This window comes from Trachemys scripta, chromosome 7 (assembly GCF_013100865.1).
Source record: "Trachemys scripta elegans isolate TJP31775 chromosome 7, CAS_Tse_1.0, whole genome shotgun sequence".
Classification (NCBI taxonomy): domain Eukaryota; kingdom Metazoa; phylum Chordata; order Testudines; family Emydidae; genus Trachemys; species Trachemys scripta.
Window position 1 is genome coordinate 2592904 of NC_048304.1, and position 13833 is coordinate 2606736.

Sequence of the window (13833 nt, forward strand, 5' to 3'; positions counted from 1 at the left end):
GGCTGTAGTCCACGAAAGCTTATGCTCTAATAAATGTGTTAGTCTCTAAGGTGCCACAAGTACTCCTGTTCTTCTTTTTGCGGATACAGACTAACACGGCTGCTACTCTGAAACCTTCTTTTCTCTGACATACACATCGCCTGCTTTCTCCTCTGTCCTTTTGACCCTTTCACAGGGCTGCTGACAGAGTCCCCAGTGCCTACAGGTGCCTCTGCTGGGCCTTAGCACCTCACATGCCTTGGCCACTCCCTGCTCAGAGGTGCACAATAACTAGGGACATCCCAGCATGGACAAGGTTTAGGTTATGGTGCCTGAAGATTCCTGCAGCGAACACAATGACTAGCTAGGTGAACAACGCAGACCGAGCGCGCTGGTGATCAGACCCCTTCTCCACAACAGGTTCAGGATGGGCAGCAACAGGGCAAACTTCCCCTCCCCACAGTAGCAATTAGTCACAACTCTCCTCTGCAGTGAGCACCCCTCAGAACGGGAGTACAGCAGGCTCCATGTTGCACCTGCAGCTGTATCTTTGCCCTTTCAGATGAAATTGCCGAGAGAGGTGATGTCTGGGAAATGGACACCAGCCTGCCAGGAACTGCACTTGACATCCATCACATAGACCAGTGAAAAATCAGAGCCATTGACCTGCTTACGTCATGCTCCAGCAAAGGATCTCCATTTTGAACAGAAAGGCCAACTAATTTGATTTTTTATTGCTAGCAGGAAGAGGGAAAAGCGGCGGAGGGAGCAGGGGCCGGGCAAGCTGTCTCCATCTAAAGCGAAGTGGTTCGCTGTCCCTGCCTTTTCCCCTAAATCAGGCCTCCAAACTGGTATTCCAGTTCATCTTTAAACCAAGCACAGAGATGCTCAAGTCTACCTGCACCACGCCGAGGCCTTCTCTTTGTGACAAGCAGTGGGAGATAAAGCTCTGCGTAATGCTACAGAGCCGACAGAAAGCTCTCCGGAATTATTGGCATCAGCCAGCCTCGATTCCAACAATACGAAGTCTTGCCTGACTTCGTCTTTGCATCTTTGAAACATTCTTGTACTGATGCACAGGTGCGGGTAAGTCAGGCGCTGGCCCACGGCCTGGCTGAGTGTTCGGTTTCGCTTCAGTTGTTCGGCTGACGAGAACAGCCTTCATTTCCTCTTGTGCCTCCTGCACTGGCTAAGTCATTCAGCGTCTCCAAGCAGCAGCCCCCAGACTTCCAGCTTTCCACAGCCAATGCCAAGCTTCTCTTTTGTGAGGCAGGGATGTGTGTGTGCTGGCCTCTATTTACCACCTCACTCATCGCGTGTGGGGCCCCTGGATGTGGGAGTCACCCCGTTGAAAGCAGGGGGCGGCTTGTGGAGATGGTACTACATGAGTAAGGCTGACAGGATCTGGCCAAAGAAAAGGTTGATTGCTCAATTGGCAACACACACACTCTACCAATGCAGGTAGTTGTGTCTTGCTGTAGATAGAGACAACCAAGCCCACTAGACCCATTCAGCTTCCCTTCTCTCTTCTTTTGGTCTCTGGACCTTGAAAATCGGTACCATTTTCCATCACGTCCTCCGGGCTGTTACACACCAGCACTTTACAATATTGCACAATAGCTCAATACTCTGTCAGAGGCAGGATTCGTTCTCGTGTGCTTTCACAAGAAGTATGGTAATAAGGGCATTGCCGTCTACAGATCTCCTACCAAGAGGTAATGAGCAGTGTTCCCAGAGCGGTTTTGCTAATAACCTCAACTAGAGTGAAGAGTTCAGCTGGGAAGGGAGTTTGTTTGTTTGTAAAAGTTTGCTGAGCTTTCAGAATCCGGTGTTTCAAAGCTGGCTCATTGCTAATTAAGGGTTAGTATACTAAATTAACAGTAAATTAACATTCATTTCTCTGCTAGTACACTAGAGCTGTAGGAAATTACCCAAATTATTCAGGTAGTGACATTCATCACTGGATGGAATGAGTGTAGCTTAAACAAGATTTAGTGCTTCTTGGTAGCTAATATTCACAGCTGTGATAACAAAAAGGCGAACTTCCTCATTCACCATCATTTTAACAGTGTAGGCGCCAAGTTAGGGTAAAATGTTCATCTAAACTGTAGATTATTTAAGCAATAGGACATGACAGGCAGAGTGCATTTCTGAGAGATCGCTGCATGCCTTAGGTGCAAATTGGGAGGCCCCGGCTCGCAGATTAGTGACTTACTGTTATTGTAAAATGAAAATGCCACCCCCAAGAATATCCTCCTGCATTAGCTGGGGATAATTGACATTGGTGTGCCAGGGTTTCAAACCAATCATAAAAAGCCAGCTGAATTCATAGCTCTCAAGTCATTTCATAATTATGTTTAATATCATAATCCCCTATTTCAGGGAGAGGCTATACGGATTTCTGTGCATTTGTCTAAGTGCTCACTATTTGATCTAGGGCTTAGAATCTTACCTTACCTGCTCAGAGGAAGGGGCGGCTTGGGGAATTGGTAATTAGCTACAGAGCCCTATCCCAGCAGGTCAGTAGCTCAAACCCAACATGGCTCCGCAGTGGCCCAAATACCTTACCATGAAGTGGTGATTTTGTTCAACATTTTATTACGGCAAAGTTATACTAACACGTTAACACACTACATCGGACGTTACTTAGTCATGATCCGGTTAACATTCAAAGAGCCTGGCTAAAGATTCTGGCTTGCTGCCTGGGGAACCCTCCTCCTCTGAGCATGCTAAAAATGGTGACCACCCTTCTAAATACCTATATTCTTTTTGGTGCGTTCCTTGTGGACGTGCTTGCTTGAATGCTCTTCCATTACGAGGACTGTCCATATTTTATAATACTGCAGTTCCATAGGAGGAGAACTCACATTTTTTCCTTTCCTTTTTCCTACCTTGTACCAGCTGCAGCATCTGTCCCATCTCCAAAAGTTCCCTGCTCCTCTCCAGTACATCTGTCTCTGACATGCCGTCCCCTCAGAGAAACTTGTCCTGCACAAACACTGAGCCTGACTGTTGGGTTAAGGTATTAGTTTCCATTCTGCTGGTTTCTCTGGCAGAGCGTCTGTTGCTGGGAGGAGAACAGCATTGCTTCGTTACCAACTGCGTTCTGCTACGTACTGTCTAGAGCTGGTCAGGAAAGGATTTTTATTTTCACGTGGAAAACGTTGATGAATATGGATTATTTTTGGTAGCCATTGAAATCGTACTTGGAAAGATTTTCCTGGATTTTGTCGATCCCTGAATGTTTTCTGCAAAAGCAGATGCTTGTCATGAAAATTTCACTTCTGTCAACATAGCCTGTCACAGACTGAGACTGGCCCTTCAAGAGGGAAGAGGCCAACGCACCTGTGACTCAACTCACTTCAGGTGCCTGTCAAAGAGGGCACTGAGCCTTAGCGGCGGGGTGCCCTAGGAGGGAGCTGCCTCGTGGCTCAACCATTTTCTGTTTTTTTAATTATACCCTGTGTTTTGAGCAAAATATTCTGACAAGCTCTAACCCTGTCACAGCAGGTTGGGAAATGAGGGGTGGGCATCTTGGCTGGCAGATAGTTGGGACAGAGCCATAGCACCACCTCCCCATGCTCCATTTGGGGCACTCTGTGCTCCCAGGAGAGAAGGAGGGTGGGTACAGGCCCTGTGCCCCCTTCTCTGAAGGGACTGGAATTCTATCCAGATATTACACAGGCTGTGTAAGGGGAGAGCACCTGTGTTAAGGCAGAGTCTGAGATGCAGAAATTAGTGCAGAAAATGCATTTAAAAAATCTATATTTCACATGTTAAAATTCTCAACAGGAAAACAATATAAACAAGGTCATAGCTACAAAGATACTTACTTGCAATATATTATTCAGCCTCTAGGGGTGTCTATGTTCTGCAAGGATTCAGCTAGGGCATGGACTAGAGTAAACAAAGGAGACAAAGCTGGAACTCAAGCTGTGTAGAGGCTTGTTTGTGTTTAGTGCCTATAATTAATTGTTGTTTTCTTTTCATAAATGCCTCTGGTTTCAGATGGACTGTGTTAAAGCATAGCAATAGCTATCCCCAAAGGGTTAGTAAGCAGACTCTTTTTTACTTTTAATTATTTATAAAAGCTTTTAGCAGAATTTTGAGGTTTCTTTTCTGGAAGCACTTTAAAATCAATTGACACAATAAGCCCAGCTTCAAGAAATCCAGTACAATGCTAGTTAGTTATTAAGCAGATTAACAAGTAAACTGGTGCTGCCTTCTATTGTGGGTGAGCAGTTGGCATTTTAGCAAACTTTGCCTTGTGGTAATATTAATACTACTTGGGGCTGTTGCTGCCTCCCCTCCACCCTTTCCCAATTATAATTCTCTGCTTTTGATCTTGGAAATGTTTTTTTATCTCAGATATACGGCACAGAGATGACATTTTATGAAATGTTCATTTTTAATTATACAGGGATGGTTCTCACTGCAGCAGTGTTGGCACCGGCTTTCAATGCAAAAAATCCTTATTTTCTGCTGATTATATCTTGAAAAGAACTTGATGCTCTAGGCACCTGAATATTGTAATGCATCATTGTTCACTAAGCGAACAGCAGGGGACAGAAATTAAAACAGAAGTGGGAGGACAATGGTAGGCGCATCTAAATCAACAGTAACTGATGAGCGCCAGCCCCAGGAATGGGGAGGCTGGAATGCAGGTGTCCTGCCTCTTGGCCTGAGCATGACTGCACAAAATGACAAGCGGGTGCAGAAGGCAATAAAACGTGCTCCCGTAGGACAGTGCTGAGAAACAGGCCAGCCATGACATCTTACTACCGTGGGACAGCCCAGAAGAGAAGCAATTGTAGCAGCATTCAGAGCAATAAGAAATTATAAGGGTGACAGAGCAGCACTCACCCTGCAATGCCAGAGCCAGGCGTCCACCCTCCATAATCAGCTACTAAAAATGATTGAATGGAAAAATAATAAGAGAGAGAGGTTCTCTAGCTGGAGGAGAGGACCATGGCCAATGAACTGGAAATGTAGCACCTCTTCCAAAGCCTGCTGATGTCTGGCAGGACTCCAATTGACTTCATTCGGCTTTAGCTCAGGCCGATGGTACTCAGGATGGGCAGAGCACCAAAGGTTTGGAGCCTGGGTTCAGTTCAGAGTGGTGTCCAAAATGAAGGCATTGATAAAGGGCCTCAAATGCCTTACGACTGGGAGCATGGACTGAAATTTTTGAGCTTTCTAATAAAATCTCCAAAGCACGCACTTCTGTCCCTGGACAGATGTGCAACCACTTATGTGAGGTGAGCAGGAAACGGTTCTCATTTCATGTTAGCACAGAACACGCTGGCAGTATGGTTTTGGGTCCCTCTCTAGTGGCTGGTCAGCTACAGGGTAATAGCCTACTACTGCTGCCAGCTAATGGAGTTACTCCTTTAGTTCATGCATGAAAGGTCTCAGGTTCAAACATTACTGATGTTATTACACTAGCATTTGTGTTGGGCCAGATTGTGCCACGTTTATGGTGAGTAATACCTTTCTCCTCAAGTATTCCCACAGGATTACTAGGATAGGCTGACCAGAATGCATTCTGAGTAGGGTGCTGTGTGACTGGTGACATTTCACAAGAAAATTGGCCCAGGACACCTGTTCTAACACACCTCGCCGTATGAAAAGTCCCATGGGATTTTATTGATGGCAAGTTTATTATATTACATGAAGGTCTAAAGTCAGGATTTGTGCTAGGTGTCGGACAAACACTTCAGAGACTGTCCCTACCCTAATCAGCTTCCATTACATAAATGGTCTATACAAATGGATACAACCTTCATTTTACAGCCCAGGTACCAGATAATGAAATATTATCCTCTTAATTAAGAAAACTCTTTTGTGGCTAAGCTGCTACAACACAGAGCAACGCAAACCAAGTCAGTTATTAACATGAGATATAAATAAACTTTTTTAAAAAACGAGAATTAGAAGTTTGGGCAGAGTTGCTTTAAAAAAAAACACATTCAAATTGTTAAAAAAAAAACAAAAAAACCCAAGAACCAAGTCTGTTCAAAACACAAATCATATATCATTTGGAAAAGAGAGCTCACAAAAGAGAAGATGATCAACTCTGAACCCTTTTTGTCTTAGTACAAAGGAACATCTTTAAGAAACAAGAAAGCCCTCATTTTCTCTTCTGATAGCACACGTTTTATATAATCTTAAAAGAGAGGCAGAAAAGGGCATATAATTGGGTATGTTGCAGCCAGAGGCAGTGCATGAAGGAAGGGATAGAGGAGAGCAGTAGGGTTTGGGCTTTTCCTTGCAAGGCATTCAGCCACTGGTTAGTACCCCTGGGATCGGAACAGCCTCACACTGTAGGCAGTAGGAGGCCTGGTGCAAAGTCCAGTCACCTCATGGGCAAGGTGAGGGGTGAGACTCTCAGAGGTGCAGCACACAAATCACAGCCCTGGGGAAAGGGAGCGGGGCTACGGTGGCTAAAAGCCACCTTTGCACTTTCTTAATTCAGGGCTGCTTCTGGGGCTGAAGTGACCCCAGACATGAGAAACTGCCTAAGCAATACCAGCCTAAGCCCAGCTACCCATGGGCTCGTAATGGCATGTGTTATGGCCCCACCCTCTCCTGCTCCCGGTCCACACCCGCCCCTAGCACCCACCCTACCGGTGGGTTTGCAGAGGGGACCCTGTAGGGCAGCATGCAGCTGTATTTCTCCGCTCCTGTTTGGGGGCACTCTCCCCTGGCAAGATCACTGCTGCAGCAATGTGTGGGGCCAGAGTGGGGTGGAGAATCTCCCCTTGTGTGACTGAGGGCCTGATCCATACTCCCCTGGCGTCGGTGAACATCAGAACGGCCAGACTGGGTCAGACCAAAGGTCCCTCTAGCCCAGTGTCCTGTCTGCCGACAGTGGCCAATGCCAGGTGCCCCAGAGTGATCTAATCCCTTTCGCCCATTCCCAGCTTCTGGCAAACAGAGGCTAGGGACATCATCCCTGCTCATCCTGGCTAATAGCCATCAATGGACCTATCCTCCATTAACTTCTCTAGTTCTTTTTTGAGCCCAGTTATAATCTTGTCCTTCACAACATCCTCTGGCAAGGAGTTCCATAGGTTGACTGTGCATTGTGTGAAAAAATACTTCCCTTTGTTTGTTTTAAACCTGCTGCCTATTAATTTCATTTGGTGACCCCTAGTTCTTGTGTTATGAGAAGGAGTAAATAACACTTCCTTATTTCCTTTCTCCACACCAGTCATGATATTATAGACCTCTCCTCATTCCATACCCCTAATCAGTTTTGTTGCCCTTTTCTGAACCTTTTCCAAGTCCAATATATCTTTTTTGAGATGGAGCGACCACATCAAGATGTGGGCGTACCATGGATTTATATAGATCAGTGGTTCTCAAACTAGGGCCGCCACTTGTTCAGGGAAAGCCCCTGGCGGGCCAGGCAGGTTTGTTTACCTGCCGCGTCCGCAGGTTTGGCCGATTGCAGCTCCCAGTGGGGGTTTGCCGCTCCAGGCCAATGGGGGCTGCAGGAAGCAACAGCCAGTACGTCCCTTGGCCCACGCTGCTTCCCGGAGCCCCCATTGGCCTGGAGCGGTGAACCGCGGCCACTGGGGGCCGCGATCGGCCGAACCTCCGGACGCAGCAGGTAAACAAACAGGCCCGGCCCGCCAGGGGCTTTCCCTGAACAAGCGGCAGCACTAGCTTGAGAACCACTGATATAGAGGCAATATGATATTTTCTATCTTTCTTAACGATTCCCAGTGTTCTGTTTGCTTTTTTAACTGCCGCTGCACATCGAGTGGCTGTTTTCAGAGAACTATCCACAATGACTCCAAGATCTTTGTTGAGTGGTAACAGCTAATTTAGACCCCGTCATTTGATCTGTATAGTTGGGATTATGTTCTCCAATGTGCATTACTTTGCATTTATCAACATTGAATTTCATCTGTCATTTTGTTGCCCAGTCACCCAGTTTTCAGAGATCCTTTTGTAGCTCTTCGCAGTCAGCCTGGGACTTGACTATCTTGAGTAGTTTTGCATCATCTACAAATTTTGCCACCTCACTGTTTACCCCTTTTTCCAGATCATTTATGAATATGTTGAACAGGACTGGGCCCAGTAGAGACCCCTGGGGGACACCATTATTTATCTTTCTCCATTCTAAGAACTGACCATTTATTCCTACCCTTTGTTTCCTGTCTTTTAACCAGTTACCGATCCATGAGAGGACCTTCCCTCTTCTCCCATGACAGCTTACTTTGCTTAAGAGCCTTTGGTGAGGGACCTTGTCAAAGGCTTTCTGAAAATCTAAATACACTATATTCACTGGGATATATGGGCGGGAGTGCTTGGAAGGGAAAGCACAAAGCCGATCGTTGTCTTCCTCCCCCGCACCTTCTTGGGGCAGAGCCTCCACATGCAAGAGCCGCATTTCACTAATGCTTAAATTGTACGCAGTGTGTGTTTATTAGACTTGAAAAGAACTATTAACCGACTACCTAGCAAACCGACCTTCTGTAGCATGAATGCTGAGACGAGTCCATTAATCACACTCGGGAGTCTCCGTTCAGAGGTGTACTGATGCCGAACATTGAAAGCAGCGGGAGCTAGAAGTGCTGAGCACCTTGCAAAAGTAGACCACATGCTGCCTGCATGTAGTGCTAGTCCCTGGGAAATAATCTTCCGGAGCGCGCGCGTGTGTGTGCGTGTGTGTGTGTGTGTGTGAGAGAGAGAGAGAGAGAGATGATGGAATTTTTTGGAGAGAGTCAGAAGTTCACACTAGAATACACCCCTGATTTCTTAAAACCCCAAACATTTTTTTTGCTATAGATTTGATTTCCCTTCTGATTTATTTCTCACTTTCTATGGTTTTTCGTCTGTATTGATCTGAGCAGCATGGATACCTTTTTGGTAAACAAGGTTCTTTAAATGCCGTAAAAGCTCATTATTAGGGTAATGGAACCAAAGTTAAAAACAAATCAAACAATGTGAGTATGAAAGGTTTTCCCCCAGATGGCTAGAAAAAAACCTCCTGAAAACAAATTCAATTAAAATAACATTCAACCTTTTTGTTCTTTCGGTGGTTTGATTTCTCTGAGACAGGTACACAGTGATGAAAGATTTCTTTGAAATGCTGGGGATAGCACACCCATAGGCAGAGCTGCGACAGATCAAAACAGCGTTGGGTTTGTTTTTTTTTTTGGTACAAAACAGCCTGCTACTATTAAGCTCCTACTTTATGGTCTGAAATGTTTTTCTGTCCCAGATGCTTTTGCATCTGTTGCTGTTCTTTCCTCATGCCTTTTCCCTTATGAAACCTGGCCACAGGTCTAGACCAAAAGGAAACGTCTCCTATATAGACACAAGAGAATTCTCTCTCTAGTCATTCTGCTGCCCTGACGTTACCTTTACTCTCCGAGTCGTTCTCTTGCTGTGCTTGCAGAGTTAGGCACTACTCATTGTGAGTAAAGGTGGGAGAACGGGACCTGGGGGCCAGATTCTGAGCGGCTCCGCAGCAATCAATACAGCAATAGTGAAGGAAGACCAGTTGCAATCTGTCACTGTGCCGGCAACACCCCTTCGCTGTCCTCCGCTCCCTGAAAAGCCTGAGGACGCTGATGAGCTACTAGTGGGCTTCGGCAGTCTCCAGGGGGGCTGACCAAGGGGAGAAGTGAATCCCCGTCTAGCTAATGTATTTGGCTGTTCATGCCACGCTCAGCACTGTGGTATCTGAATGCACCAGTGTGAGTCGAGAGCCCCTCGCCAAGAAAACCCTGACACCCCCTTTTTGAAACACGAGTCCTCGCTCAAGTCCCTGGGCTCAGCACGGCTCCAGGCAATCACATGAGGGTAGACGGGCCCTCCACGGATGGGCGGGGAGAGCCAAGCAATGGAGGGATTTATAGGGGTAAAACACACGGGTCAGAGCTGCAGCTGGAGTACATCAGAGTGGCTCCAATGTGATCGGTTTACATCAGCTGAGTGTCTGGCTCTGTATCATTAACCTGTGTGACACAGCACTGCAGCAGGTAACCGTGGGCTTCTTCTCTCCATCGTTGTAGGTAGGAAATGGAGGCTCAGCCGTTAAAAGCTAGCTCTGATCCCCTCATTCCTGGTGAATAGTACCTCACCCCAAGGAGAGTTCCACCAAACGCGATGGGACCACTCACTGAGGAAGGTGCTACTCAACATGAGTAAAGGGGTCTGTCACAGGCTGGCAGGCTGGCCCTTTAAGCGGGGACCTAGCAGTTCGCCCCCCGCTGGGTCTGATATGGACTCAGTTACCGTTAGTGACCCCAGCTGCGGCTACGCAGAGAGGGAAGAGACCTGAGGCTGGGGAGAAGACCCAGGGGAGAGGAGCCTGGCGAACAGGCCTGGTGAAGGCAGGCTGGAAAGAACATCAGGGAGCAGGCCAGGCTCCTGCGGGAGGCCCTGAGATCGGGCCTGTAAGAAGCAGGGAGGTTTCTGGGGGAACGGCCAGAGTCCTGGGGGTGGGGGGCAGTGGGGAAACCTGCTGGGAGAAAGCAACCTAGGACAACTCTTCAGGGTCTGGGAGCGGGGACAAAGAGCAGAGAACTGCAGGGTAGCCCCTGAGGGGCAGAAGAATTATTGGGTTGGGGATTTATTTGGGTCTCCAGTTGGACTGAACTGGGAACGTGACCTGCCTGGAGGGCTCGGCCGTGGCTGATGTAGACAGAGACAGGCCATTGCAAGCCAAAAACATGGTCACAAGGGAGTGCTAGAGGTGAAGGCCTCTGCGGGGCTGTGTCCTGATGTGAAGGGATGTAACAGTAGTGTGGGCACCTGCGTACAGCGTCAGGCTGTTACTCTAAGGGCTTGTCTGCGCGGGAATGTGGTATGGAAGAGCTGGGGTGCGAATCTAAAGCGCACTAGCTAGTCTGGACTTTTCCCCTATGTAAACTGCCTGAAATGAGTTCCCCAAAGCCAAAAAGGGAGTTGGGTGGTAGAGCCAGCGTTAGACTTCAGGAGTTCTTGGCTCCAGAACCCGTCTGTCTCCAAGCCTGGTCTCCTGCTACATCTGACCGTAGAGAGAGATGGTCGGAGAAGGAATCTCTTTGATTGGTCCAACTTCTGTTGGTGCGAGAGACAAGCTCTCTAACCTTAACATTTGTTATAAAGGCTGGATTCTGAAACAATTCCCCTCTCGTTAACTTGCGGTGTTTGCAGCTTCGGTGGTGGCCAGATGAACGGTCTCTGGCCCAGTCCAGAATGGGAAATTAATATTCTGGGAACTAGACCGTCACTTGGATATTTCAGATTGTTTTGATTTATTACAACTAATTTTTACGCCCCATAATTATTGGGCTGCTGCTTTTGGTGGCAGCATGGCTAGCACATGTACAGTCCATTGATGTTGACCCGGCACAGTTGATTGTAGGATGGCTTTGTAGAAATATCTGACTTGAAGAGTGTTTGATGTTGAATAGCTGGAGAGGTCTTGTCAGGTGCTTTCCTGTGTGGGAGTATTAAGCTTATGGCTGCCCCTTCAATTTCTCTGTTTGCTTTTCTTTTCATTACATGACTCAGGCAAACTAGGAGTCAGGCAGGATCACTAGCATCTCAATAGGCCTGGGATTTTTGTTTACATTAATCACCCCCAAAAGTTATTTAAATACCAATTTGTATTAGTTTGGAGGAGTCTTCGCTTCTTGTCCTTTCTATCCCCCTGCTGTCAGCTGGTACTCGGGCACAGTGACAATAAATTAATGGAGATATCCCATCTCCTAGAACTGGAAGGAACCTTGAAAGGTCATCGAGTCCAGCCCCCTGCCTTCACTAGCAGGACCAAGTACTGATTTTGCCCCAGATCCCTAAGTGGCCCCCTCAAGGATTAAACTCACAACCCTGGGTTTAGCAGGCCAATGCTCAAACCACTGAGCTATCCCTCCTGTGCTGTCAATACCGGTGGGGCTGTGTACTGTGCCTAAGAACAGCCATATAAGACAACACTGGCGGGTGGGGGGGGGGGCGGGGATCTCTGCAGGGTGTTCTGGGCAGAGCTGGCCACTAGAGCAAGTTCTTGTGGTTTGAAGCTCTTGGAAGCTTAGCTGGAGAGGGTCTGTGCTCTTCCCAAGACTCTTATAACGCGGATTCTGATGGAGAGTTTGCGGTGTCACTTCAGGCCAAAGAAAAGACAAGAAAAGTTTTGAATTTGCTTGTTTGTGAAGTACGCTGCCTAAAGCGAGGTTTATTTAGAAAGTGCCTTTTATAAGCATCACGACATCATGCTGCTTTAGACAGTTACAAACCCCTGACTTTCAGAAATGCCGAATACCCATAACTCCAACTGCAGGTGCTCAGAACACTGAACAAAACCAAGGCAAGCCACGTCCCAAAGAGCCCTCCTCAACCCCTCGGATCTAACCAGCCTGTCTGAAGTCTGAACCAGATACAAAATTTACAAATAGCTCTTATGTTTCTAATGAGCTGAACCAAAACTGTGGCATGGAATGCCCACAAACACTGGATCTGAAGTCTGCATCTCTGGTCCTGTGAAAGGATTAGTTAAACCATCGCTGAAATGCAGCCACCTCTGGGCTGAAACGTGGAAGCTGTTTTTAAAAGCACACAGCACCACCACGAAACTTCCAGGGACAGGACAAAAAGAAAACTGCAGCAAGTTTTGGGGCAATTAAAGGAGACAAGATACAAAACACTGGGTCATGAGCTCTTTCAAGAACAGAAAAGAATGAGGCACTGCTGCAGACGTTAACATTTCCCCCTCCCCCGCAATAGCTTTTGCCTTCTTCCACCATCCAAGACACCCCTGAGTCTAGCACCATGTGCTATACAGAAGTATCCACGCCCCCCCTCAGACCAGCTGAATAAACCCAGCCATAGTGCAAGGCGTATGGCAAGGAGGAGAATCATTAACAATAGCCCAGAGCGCGTGTGACAAAGGATGTGAGCTGGCTGGTTTGTGGCCCAAAACTGACAGCCCAGAGCTGGTTTTAGCTGCGTGTGCTAGGTTGGCCTTTTCTTCCCCTCTGGAAAACTGGAACAGCTGCCTGTCTTGCCTATGTCTAAGTCAAGCTTCTAGCCCCAGCGGTTGGCTCCAGGGACAGGCAACGCTGAAGCAATGAGAATTGCCGTACTTCCCCATCTCATTTCCCCCCACCCAGGTCAATCCCTGATCCCCTGTCTCCTGTTACGCATCCTCCCCTCACCCCAACATGTCACTCTCCGTAGTGCTCAGCGGGCCAGGTAACCTCCCTCCCATGTGCTTGCTATCGCTTATTGCAACAGCCCTGCAACTGGGAGGTGCCTTTTCAGATTCCATTCTACAATGAACGGGGATCACTCTGACATTTGCTCCCTTTGACATGTGCAGAGTTCATCCCTGAGCAGTCTGGGGCCTCAGGCACTGGTTTATTTCCAGAAATGGACTGTACCTTCCATGCTGGTGTTCTAACAGCTCCGGTACCTCACTAAAGCATCCCTGACCAAATGAAATGTTCCCATCACAATAGCGGGGTAAACAGGTAACTTACTCTCACCCCCAGAAGTGGCAGATGGCTCCTGCCTGAGAAGCCAGTCCATTGATACAACGGAGAATCGTTAGTGCCAGGGGACAGGCCCGAGGATTGCTGGTTTACTATGAATACCAAACTGGAAGCATAAAAATAGTTCAATTTATCATCTCTGAGCTCGCATTCAGTTGTTTTCCTGCAGTGGACCAGCCAGCTTCCAGATAATCTGTATTTGTAATATGGAGACTGGACGGCATCCCTCCATCCTTGTGCATTGTTCAGAAAACAATGTCGGAAGATGAACAGCAACAATTAATGGAAACGATTCATCTTCTGAGAGGATCCCTCTTATAATTTGTGGGGCACTGTTCATGTTCTGAACCCCCTGGTTTAA